At 46.1% G+C, this 12,266-nt stretch overlaps 1 long non-coding RNA gene across 1 annotated transcript; it reads left to right on the top strand.

The window, feature by feature from the left end:
* LOC135808359 (uncharacterized) lies at positions 1 to 2,882 on the top strand. Its single transcript, XR_010552079.1, has 2 exons — positions 1 to 333; positions 2,179 to 2,882. It is a non-coding gene; the product is annotated as an uncharacterized LOC135808359 (long non-coding RNA).
* Positions 2,883 to 12,266: the final 9,384 nt, after the last annotated feature.

The raw sequence follows: 12,266 nt of genomic DNA, 5'->3' as shown, positions 1-12,266 counted from the left end.
GTCCGTGCGCCAAGGGGTACTCAAGGGCTGATTTTATTTGCAACCGCGGGAAACGAAGTCACCAAGACGCCTTCATTTGAGGCTTTTGGAATTGGAGAATTTATTGAATTTAGGTATGGCTCTCGTCCCTTCTAGAGAACTAACCAAGACCCTGTGGGGGCAGAAGGAGACTTCTTTGGCTCCGTGAATACACTAGCTATGCGGTGGTCTAGTTAGTTTGAGTGTGTGGTTCGTATTCAAAGTGTTCCAAGCCGCAGTTCACTCGAAGGTCATCGTGGATACGTCTGCACTTGAAAATCAAGGCTGGAAAGGACTGCCTGGTGTGTCCGAACGGTATGTTTTGCACTGAAGGCATTTTTTGTATGAATTGTTGAAAGTGTCTACTTGTTCGAAATGCAAAAGACATGGTCGTAGATCCTTGGCCCACAACACCCCACTAAATAAACTATGACCTGTCGTGAAATTATGTGAAATTGATCAACACAATCATACACAAATTATCCTATGGCAAAGTACTGCAAATGCAAATAATAGCATCCCTTTACCTAGGTCATGTTTGTAGGGCCTTATGCCACATCTTTGCATGATTTCCTCATGCAAATCGTGTGCCTAGCTTCGAAAACACATTGCGCTAAGTGCCGAATATATACCTGTGAATCAGAACAACAGCACTCACTATTGCTTTCATGAGTGGTAATGGTCAGCTGAAAGGAAACTTCTATCCATCAACTCATAAGTAAAGTAATGACTAATCTCCTTGCTGCGCATGTGGTTCCTTCGTATTTACATGTACCGTAAAGTACCGCCAGAGCGCCCCACCATCTCGTCCTTTCGGGGTCGTATTGTGGGGGTGGTCTCCGGTCTGTAGGTTATACGACACGAACTTTGTACACATATTGCACGTTCTGCAGACAATCTGTGCCTTCGAGCGGACACGAGCTCCACACAAAAACCTGCTTAGTGTGACCTTAGTACACTAAGTTGCTCACACCGTACGAACTTCGTTGCACTCTGCCACACGATTTTCCTTTCCCTGGCTGTATTATATAAATCTGTCGCAGCAAAATCAAGGTGGGGCGCTCTCGCGGTACTTTACGGTATGTGCGCCTCTCTGTGTTCGGTGAATGATTTTGAATATTTGCGCACGACTTCAGGATAGTGCACATTGTATGCATGTACCTGCATATGTAATCCTTTCATGATTTAAAAATTAGGAGAGCCGTGCTTCTCATCACCGTGGACAAGTAAATGTCGGCCAATTACGTAGCGTTTGGAGATTTGCACAAGTACAGTTGCGTGGTGATTATGCGGCAACCGCGGAATAAAATGAATATTCTGGACGACTGAAGCTACAAAGCCATCTTGTGTTAACTTAACAGATAAAAAAGACAGTACTTCGAAGTACCTGTATTTATCACTAGTATTACCCTGAGACAGCCGTGCTCATCTCTAGAGACTGGCTTGTATTTAACTCTACGTAATGGCAACTTTCATGATGCTGACTGTCTACATTTACTTGAAGTAGGACTATAAATACTAAATATAAGGTCTATAAGCTGTCAGTGCGGTGCTGTTGGATACCCGACATGCCATGTGACTGACCGCCAGATACTAGTAAACGACATGCGATTGTACCGGTCACAGTGTAGCTGGGTTTTCACGACAATTTGAAACTTATACGATTGTGAGAAAAGTTCAGAAACCACACTTACGCATACACACACACGCACGCACACACACACACACATGCGCGCACGCGCGCGTGTGCACACACACACACACCTGTCCTGTTCTGTTGAGCCACTACCACAACTTAGCACAAGGATCGCATCGGCCCCAAAGGGGCAGTAGAGCGAAAGTGAGAGGTGTTGGCTTCGAGTTCACCTATCTCTACGGTGAACGCAACCTCGATCGAAAGTCATGCCAAACGGATTTATCTACCACACGCGCGCGCGCGTGCGCGTATACAAAACGGAGGAAGGATTACTTACTCTCCCTGTATGATGTTTCTGTTGTATTCGTGAACAATGTCATTGATGTTTTTCCATGCATGTTTTTGAATATGCGAGCATAACTTCCAACATCAAGCACATTCTTGCTTCTCATCAGCATGTACAAGTTTATGTTGGGCAGTTATGTAGCGTTTGTTTTACCGGCTGCGTTTGTTGGTGCTTGCAGGTCATTGGCATGCTGTCTGTTTCACAGAAGCTCGTGTAACAGGTTCACCGTACAGCTATGAATGCAATGTAGCGTGTTGAAGCCACTTCGGTATGACGTGATGCCTAATTTCCTGGTTGTACCAAAATTGCGAGTATGCAAGTGATCGTCAAGCCTGCCCCTGTACAGTAGCCGTCTTGCCTTGTTACGCCTGGTTCTGACTCTGCGTTCTCGTTTACTCCATGCAATGTTACAAGGAATACTGCTCCCTTCTCAAGCAATTAATTGGCAACAAAACGCTCGGCTATGCCCTGTAACTTTGCTGTGCGGTTTGTGCTTTGTCAATGTTGTGTACCAGTTCATGATCTGTGCTTGCTGGTCTGTTTGTTTTCTCTCGCACAATTGAGGCGCTGTAGCACAGTGTACAGTGTCGATCATCCTGCCCAGGCTCTGATTTCACGTACCACAGTACAGTTTCTCTTGTTGCTCACTGTAATGTGCATGATACAAGCTCCTTGGTACTCCATCATCACCTGGTGCTGTTGCTGCCATTGTTGGACCCTGCTGATATCCTTCTCGCAATGCCCGAACGTTGTTCCAACAAATGCACAACTCGCTCTTAGTTGTCACATTCGGTTTGGTCTCGTTCCAGTCTTTCGAATTGAGTGAGTGCGTAAACTTGTATGAAGTGGTGGAGCAAAAGCCGTGTGCCGGCAAACATTCAATGTCCGGGTGTAATGACGCACCAAGGTCCCGGGACTTGCGTCCAATTCCTGAGTGATTTTTGTGTGCCTAGCCTCTAGGTATCATACCATATTTGTTTGGTTCAACCGTTTTGGATGCCCACTGCAATACCATTCACTGTATTATGTGTGTATGTTATCCAAGAAATCTCCCATATTTTTGGGTGGACAAACCTCGCCATAAGTCAGTAACCTGGCATTTTGCACTAACAGAACTCCTAGGATATCAGCGCCGTCTCAGTACCTGGGGACAGTTGTAAAGAAAAAGAAAAAATATCCTTGGCCCACAATGCCCCACTAAATAATCCGAAGGGTGTCGCGAAGACGACAATTTCCTTACCTTTCTTTCGTGGACGAAAAAAGACACTTCGCTTCGTCCGTTGCGCATGAAACGAAACATGAGGGTAGTGTTTATCAATTAGAATAGGTATCATGCACGAAGGAATGGCGAAAAGGTACTATGCTCGAGCGCTGGTCGTCGTCTTGTTTGTCAATTTTGAGTCCCATTGAGAATTTTCTTCTCCAGACCTCTCAAATTTCCCGCGGTTGCAAATAAAAGTGCAACTTCTAGACGACTTTTTTGAATTTGGCGCACGGACTGTCATTGGTCAACTCCAAGGACCAAGGCGACAATCACGTGACATACGGGAACTCAACTGTACAAAAGTGTACAATGTAGTGTAGAGTCATCACACACACACACACCTCCATGGATCCACACATCGACTATTTTACTAGTCCCAGTCCTGGTCACCAGTCACCCGGGCCGTGCATTTGGCCTTGGTCTACGTCTTGCAAGCTTGGACTCCACATTCAAACATACAGTAAATATCGGATATAACGTGCCCCTTTGATTTTCGAAAATGTATCACTATATCCGGTGCATCACTATAGCCGATTTGCATGTTTGACCGACACATGGCACATGACTGCACATGAAATGATGCGTACACGCTGGAAAAAGCATGCTGAAGAACTTCGATACATCATGTGGCATGGCTGCTTCTTCAGCGTGTTCTCCAAAAAAAGCCTGAGCTGGATCCGTGCTCACGTAGATCGTAGATCTACGTACTCGGTGTCCAACGAGTTGCGTAGAGCCAGAAATAGACATGAGTGGCTGTGTACGTGAGTTGGCAACATCATCGTGAGAGGCAACACAGCCAGAAACGGACTGCATGCAGAAAGATCACTCTTGATCATTATATGCGATATTTTCCTGTACATTTGATATGGTTTGCTTCCTGAAGGCCATCACAATAAGCGATATATCGGTATAGCCGATAATAGTGTATATAGTGATATTTTAGCTGTATTTTTTCTGATTTGATTTTGACGTGTTCTATCACTATAACCGGTATATCATTATATCCGGTCACTTTGTAAACGATACTTACTGTATCACGTGCTTGTTGCCATCCGACGGTCAATCAGCATCGACTTGTACCAGGGCAGAAATTGTGTGTATTGCCTGGACTACGGCATGGCAATGCCCTGCTAGCATGCTACGGAGTTCGGTGACATCCAATGCCCTGCATGCATGCTAATTGCTATGCAAATGCCAGGCTATGGTGCCATCTATCAGCGTAGCTCGGCAAGGGTCTGTGGCACTGGCAGTTTTTCGTTGTCAGCTCAGTTCGCATGTACATTCGACTGTGAACTGACGTTACTTGCTCTGGTAAGCGAAATAAAAGAGCATGCACCTATCTATCTGCTCTGAACTTAGCAAGCCAAAATAAGTAAAGTGGCAATCACCGGGGTCAGTTTTCCATGTTCGGATTCCAGCTGTTCCAGCTCCGTGCGCTCTCGGGCAAGCCCTCGAGCGCACGGCTGAAGTTTCGTTCTGAAGTTTCAGCTCACGAAGTATCAGCTCCGTATGCTCTCGGACAAACTCACAGTCACAAGCTGAAGTTTCGTTCTGAGCTCCGTACGCTCAAGGGCTTGGGAGCTGCAACTCACAAGCTGAAGTTCCAGCTCCGTTTCAACTGAACAAGGTGAAGTTTCGTTCTGAAGTAACCGTTCGTTTCATCTCGAGCAAGGGAGGGTTGAAACCAACCCGGGTCAAGAAAATCGTACAAACGTACTTCTGTGCGTATCTCGCGCCAGGTTTGAACGGCACTCCAGATGCAAATTTCGCGCGAACGGATTCACGTGACCATACAGGACTGTAGAAGTGGACTTTTGGCGGCATATCAGTATTTGACCCGGGTCAACTGTCTAGACGTCTCCATGTAAACGCTCACCTCTTTTGTCTATCGTACAGACTTTCAACCCGGGCTGAACTCGACCCGGGTTGAAATTTCTCATGTAAACACAGCCTGACTGTACATGACTACAACTACAAGTCAATGTCGACTACACTCTACAGTCGTCTCACTCTTGCCTTGAGTCTTGGGCTGTGTTTACATGAGAAATTTCAACCCGGGTCGAGTTCAGCCCGGGTTGAAAGTCTGTACGATAGACAAAAGAGGTGAGCGTTTACATGATGAAGACAGTTGACCCGGGTCAAATACTGATATGCCGCCAAAAGTCCACTTCTACAGTCCTGTATGGTCACGTGAATCCGTTCGCGCGAAATTTGCATCTGCAGTGCTGTTCAAACCTGGCGCGAGATACGCACAGAAGTACGTTTGTACGATTTTCTTGACCCGGGTTGATTTCAACCCTCCCCTTGGGGGGAGGGTTGAAATCAACCCAGGGCGAAATTTCAACCCGGGTCAAGCGCAATGCGTCATGTAAACGCGCCATTCACTTTGTGCACATGGCGGGTTGAAATCTGACCCGGGTCGAACTCAACAGTCCTGTATGGTCACGTGAATCCGTTCGCGCGAAATTTGCATCTGCAGTGCTGTTCAAACCTGGCGCGAGATACGCACAGAAGTACGTTTGTACGATTTTCTTGACCCGGGTTGATTTCAACCCTCCCCTTGGGGGGAGGGTTGAAATCAACCCAGGGCGAAATTTCAACCCGGGTCAAGCGCAATGCGTCATGTAAACGCGCCATTCACTTCGTGCACATGGCGGGTTGAAATCTGACCCGGGTCGAACTCAACCCGGGTTCAAACGCTTCATGTAAACACAGCCTCAGTCGTCTGTACAGACTTGCCTTTGTCGTGTGTTGTTTGGTGTGTGCATGGCGTGCGCCGCATGACCGGTGTAAACGCGACTGATCGCTGACTGAACTGAACTAAGCTGACAGCACAGTCCAGGGAGTACACGTAGTACAATACCAACTCCCTGGTTGAGTCAGTCGGTATCATCAAGAGTATTATTATAATCTTGGTAGAGGAGACGGCTCGATACCGGGACGTTTTGATAGCCAAATTTGTATAGACCCAAACGGATCATCAGCGTTGATTTTTCACTCGAAATATGTTTGTGGAAGGAAACTGGCATGTTGAAGTTTGCTCTGGGGCCAGAGTCAATCGAACTGAGCCACTCCTTTGTGTTGACCCATTGCCTCCAAGTTGCCCAATTTTTCGCTTCAAAAAAGTTCAAATCAGAGGTGGCTCCAAACCGGACACGTTTTAGAGTGCACGTCAAATTCACTCTGGGTCTGAAATTAGGTAATTGCTATCGCTCCACGACGGCCAGTACAGAGTAACAATAAGCCTTGTGTGTGCTTCCATTAGTTTTGATTGGTATGCGGTGCTTTATTGTCGAGAGGCGAGCCGCTGTTTACCTGCGACAAGAAGTTGATTTTTCGAAAGTCGTAAAACTCAAGTCGCAGTGCGAAGCAACACGTCAAAAACTCACCTGCTTGATATGGCGCTTCTGGTCATCGCAGAGCCATGAAATTTTGGCTCGGAGTATAACACATCGTAGTCTCACTGTGACATATGTTTTCTAATCAAAATACCAAGAGAGAAAGTGAATATTGAGTCCGTTCCGGTTTGCAACCGGTGTCCTATTTGAAACCGTCCCCTCTACAGGTATCATGTGTTTCTGTGAACTACGGCAAAAGTCTGGTCCGGTGTAGAGTCTGCACATCACTTGCAGATCTCTCTACAAGACTACATGTACCATGCAGATCTACCAAGTAGTAAGAGTTGTGGGATAGTTGTGGGCTCTTAAAGGGGAAGTATACCCTAAAATCAAATTTTCACCAGTTGTAGTCTTCTGGGTGCTGAGTCGAATGGTCTTGGTCCGAGGAAGCTGCGACGCTCCCTTCCTACTTGAATCCCAATCGAACTCGCGCACTTCCACCGAAACTGGGTGACTGCGCCCTACTAGATGGGGATTTGTATGCAAAATGTCACTAAAAGCGCCATTTCGTTCTTATAAAAGCACGGATGACCGCGATTGGCCCATATGTTGTAGTCTTTTGGACGCTGAGTCGACTGGTTTTGGTCCGAAAAGGCTGCGATGCAGCGTTCCTCCTTTATTCCCAATCGAACATGGTTGAACAAGCGGTCACGTGCTCCTGGGTGCCCAAATCACCTGGTCACCGCGCCAGCAGGTGACAACTTTCACACCAAGGTTCAACTCGAGTTCAACTCGAGTGACAGGACTGCACCCAAAAAAGGTCAAACAGGCTAGTAAGTCGTACCCTGCAGGCACGGTGACCAGGTGACTGGCGTACGCAGGAGCACGTGACCGCTTGTTCAACCATGTTCGATTGGGAATAAAGGAGGAACGCTGCATCACAGCCTTTTCGGACCAAAACCAGTCGACTCAGCGTCCAAAAGACTACAACATATGGGCCAATCGCGGTCATCCGTGCTTTTATAAGAACGAAATGGCGCTTTTAGTGACATTTTGCATACAAATCCCCATCTAGTAGGGCGCAGTCACCCAGTTTCGGTGGAAGTGCGCGAGTTCGATTGGGATTCAAGTAGGAAGGGAGCGTCGCAGCTTCCTCGGACCAAGACCATTCGACTCAGCACCCAGAAGACTACAACTGGTGAAAATATGATTTTAGGGTATACTTCCCCTTTAAATCCTGGTCTCCTGGATTACAGACTCCTGCGGTCGACGCGACCAAGGCAAGGAGGATATCCGGAGTCCAGGCCAGGTAGAAAAGGAAAGATTTAATAGAACATAAATGAGGTCTGCATTCGCCACTAAGCTAAGGACATTAGGTGAACAGGCATAATAACAGCTAGCCTTCGCATCCGCAGGCGGATGCGAAGGCTAGCTGTTTGTGTGTTTCTGAACATTCAAGCCAGGGAGTAGTATTATACGTATTTTACTACTCCCTGATTCAAGCCATCAAGGCTTCAAGCGATGCCGACGCGGATCCCGCGAATATTATTTAAAAATTATTATAATACCGGTACAGTATAGTACCAGGGAGTCGTAAAAGCCCGGGAGAGGACACGGGATGCGCGCACGCGGACGATGTTTGCCTCGGCCAGAAAGTGAAGCACGCTAGGCCGGCGCGGCCGGATCTGCTCGATCCACGGCGCTGTGCTCGTCTTCAGGGAAGGGAGTCCTAAAATACCAATATTTTACAACTCGTTGTTGACACCATTATCCGAAACTGGTGGCGAAGGAAGCATAAACATGATTGTGTGTCTGTCTGTCAGACTCAGTACACATGGTACAGGGGGTGGGGAGTTGAGTGTGTGTGTGTGGGGGGGGGGGGGGGGGGGGGGGCGTGTGTATGTGCACATGTGCTTGTACTTTTGTGTGTGTTTGTACAGTGTTTGTGTGTGTGTGTGCGCGCACGCATGATTTTTGTGCACAATTCCGTTATGAAGTACAAATGATAGGTTTACCTTTTGTACACTCGCCAAGACTTCGGTTAGATTCACTGAGAACCTTTCTGGCCAACCTGGAGGCTGAGCCTTCCGTTTCCTAAACGGCTAAAGTCACCGCGTACTCAGTATACGAGTAGAAAAGTGTAGAAAATTTTAACAAGATCTATAAATAACGACCTGCAACCATGTACAATGTAGATAGATAGGGAACACACATTGATTGTTTTTAAAAGAATCCAGGCAATATCATGAATCATGGAATGAGTGCGTAATAATGCTCTATGTTGCGTTTTGACGATGCTGAAGGAAGGGAGCCTTTGCGATTCACTCACAACACACGCACAGAAGTCCACTCGACTGCAATTTCAGTGCAATTTCTGCCACAAATTCATTAATCCACGAGTACGAGGAAGCTCAGCGGATCTCAACACGAACGTTCGCCCATCACCTGCAATGGAATATGGGCTGTATGATACGGCCAGCGGCTAACACGGGAAGTGGCGTCATTTTCCACAAATCTCGTTTCATTCACAACCATTTGACTGCAATTCAGTGCAATTTCTGCCACGAATTCAACTCCACGAGTACGAGGAAGCTCAGCGGATCTCAACACGAACGTTCGCCCATCACCTGCAATGGAATATGGGCTGTATGATACGACCAGCGGCTAGCACGGGAAGTGGCGTCATTTTCCACAAATCTCGTTTCATTCACAACCATTTGACTGCAATTCAGTGCAATTTCTGCCACAAATTCAACTCCACGAGTATGAGGAAGCTCAGCGGATCTCAACACGAACGTTCGCCCATCACCTGCAATGGAATATGGGCTGTATGATACGACCAGCGGCTAGCACGGGAAGTGGCGTCATTTTCCACAAAATAATCTCGTTTCATTCACAACCATTTGACTGCAATTCAGTGCAATTTCTGCCACAAATTCAACTCCACGAGTACGAGGAAGCTCAGCGGATCTCAACACGAACGTTCGCCCATCACCTGCAATGGAATATGGGCTGTATGATACGACCAGCGGCTAACACGGGAAGTGGCGTCATTTTCCACAAATCTCATTTCGTTCACCCCAACTCAAATAAAATTGAAGTACAATTAGGGATTTATCTTGCATTTCCATCGCCTCAGAATAAATTAACTTCGATAAACTGAGAGAGAATGAGTAAGGCAGCTGGAAGAATTGAGGATGAAAATAGAGATCAGAAGACTCGACGGAGCAATCGTCTCCGTGCTCTAAGAGAAATCGGAGAATGTCCCAATTAGTATTTCAAGAAGACATCACAATTTTCGAAAATAATAATTTCCTTGCCTCGCAACGTGCAACACCGTTCCCTGGCAGCGTTCCCCGGCAGCGCGAGGCAAAGATGTTTTCTGGGTACTGTAAAAGCAGAAATTTTCGGTGGTGTTTTATTTTCGGTAACTTCGGTGCCGACAATTTTTACCGAAAATAAAACGCACCGAAATTTTCGGTACAACCGATACTGTATACATGTTGTACTATACTAGTACACCTACCTGGAGAACGGGTTTTACCGAAAATTTCCCGCTACCGAACCGCCGATTTTGGCGAATACCGAAAATATTACACCACCAAAAATTTCTGCTTTTACAGTATGTGTGCCGTGTCCTCTCCCGGGCTTTTAGTTTTACGACTCCCTGAGTAGTACCACTGTCACGGACCTGTGGAAGTCGAGCATGCGCATCCGCTACTGGGCGCGGCGCTCATCGCGGTCCGCTCAAATCAGGGAGTAGTAAAATACTATGCGAAAGAAAAAAAAACAAGCGCGAGGCACCCATCAAAAATCACGATTAGTGGCGTGTCACCTCCCTGTATTTTACTACTCCCTGTTTCAAAGTATTAGCCAGTGATCCCTTTAGGCTTTATACAACATGTATGGCATAACACTGCGTAATAATGCCGATGTACTGGGTGTCTAAAGGCAGTACATACACACTACACAGTGTATTTACATGTACTAAAAATATATATTAAAAAAAAAAAATCCGCCCGCCCGCCCGTAAAAAAAATGTCCATGTTAGTCGAACCACACACCTTCTTTACAGTCCATTCAGAAAAAAATGAACTTCTAGCTTTTGGCCATAAATGGGTCAAACGTTGAGTTTTTTTAGAATTTTTTTCTGCAATCCCATATGGAATCCTCTTCCAATTATGTTTCTGAAGTTTTTTTGTCCAAAAAGCAAGCCATAGCAAGAATAGGATTTCGGCCAGGTTTTGCCCCAAAAGCACTGAATTGGGAAAAACCATCAAAATCCAGGCCGTTTGACCCCGCCTGCAACAGTGCATTCTGCGGTTCGAACCCCAGTTCAGGCACCCTTTTTGGACCCTTTTCAAATTTCAAAGTTCGCAGCACTGCACTGTGTACGATGAAATCACGAAAAATCGCCAAATACGGGAGCTCGCCAGAGCCAGGACCCATTTTTTTATGAATGGACTGTAGTTTGGCCATATTGGTATTTTACGACTCCCTGGGTACACTGTACATGTAAATATTAATTATTACATTTGAGCCAGGGAGTAGTAAAATACAGGGAGGTGACACGCCACTAATCGTGATTTTTGATGGGTGCCTCGCGCTTGTTTTTTTTTCTTTCGCAAAAAAAGATGATCTGCTGAATCAATCTTGAGTATTTGTCGAAGAACTAATTCCATGAAAAGGTCTATCCATCTCATGGAACAGCATTTGTTTTGCTCTTGTAATACATCTGTGTCATCGCCATATGGAAAGGTACCACCCTTCCGAAATTCGTCCCGATCGACGGCATGGAGCAATAGAACGAAGTTGATTTCCTCGAGAACAATACGTGTACGATTGGAGATGAAAAGCGAGTGCACCGATTTCGAAGTCGAAAAAATCTCTAGGACACCACACGATCGGCACTAATTTCTCCTCAGTTGTGATCAACCAGTACTTCTCTACCTTCTTTGTGATGATGAGCATTTCATATTATGGTATGCTAGAGATTCGGGAGTTCACTTTTCGGAATTTAATGTTCCTAAGTTTGTCAAGGATTGAAATGCGGGCTACGTCCTCGTAAACAGCTTGTATCGACACAGGAAAAATCTACGGCACGCAGGGATATCTCCCAAAGTGATACCAGTCTTGCTGGACTTCTATCCTGACATAGTGGTAGTTTGGTCGACTACCAAACTTTGTGAAGGCAGACAATTGTTGGAAATTCTCAGCGCTGAGTTTCTACGGGCTGCAGTAGGAGTCTCTTTGGCGGTAGGTATTTTACTACTCCCTGATCGAGAGAATCCTGATCCGCGCGCGTGTCTACACACTTCGGTACCCATAGTACCCCAATCTCACCCGGCGGGTGAAAACGGTGCTGAGGCAATCGTCAAACAAAAAAAACAAAAAAAACAAAAACAAAAAAAAATCGTCAAACTGGCCGTACATGCTCGTGTCACCTCCCTGTATTTTACTACTCCCTGGTTGAAATTTTTTTTTTTTTTTTTTTGCACTGAGGGGCCTCTTGTACGGGCAAAATAACACATTTTGTGAAGAATCAACACATATATAAAAACGAATCATCATATACAGTATTTACAGAGTCTGTCACTCAGTAGGATCACTGCACTGTGCAGGTTCACTGGATGCGTGCCTCCGCCGCCACTAGCACAACAGGGG

The sequence above is a fragment of the Sycon ciliatum genome, chromosome 2 (genome assembly GCF_964019385.1).
Source record: "Sycon ciliatum chromosome 2, ocSycCili1.1, whole genome shotgun sequence".
In the NCBI taxonomy this organism is placed as follows: Eukaryota; Metazoa; Porifera; class Calcarea; order Leucosolenida; family Sycettidae; genus Sycon; species Sycon ciliatum.
This window is presented reverse-complemented; position numbering and strand designations above follow the sequence as displayed.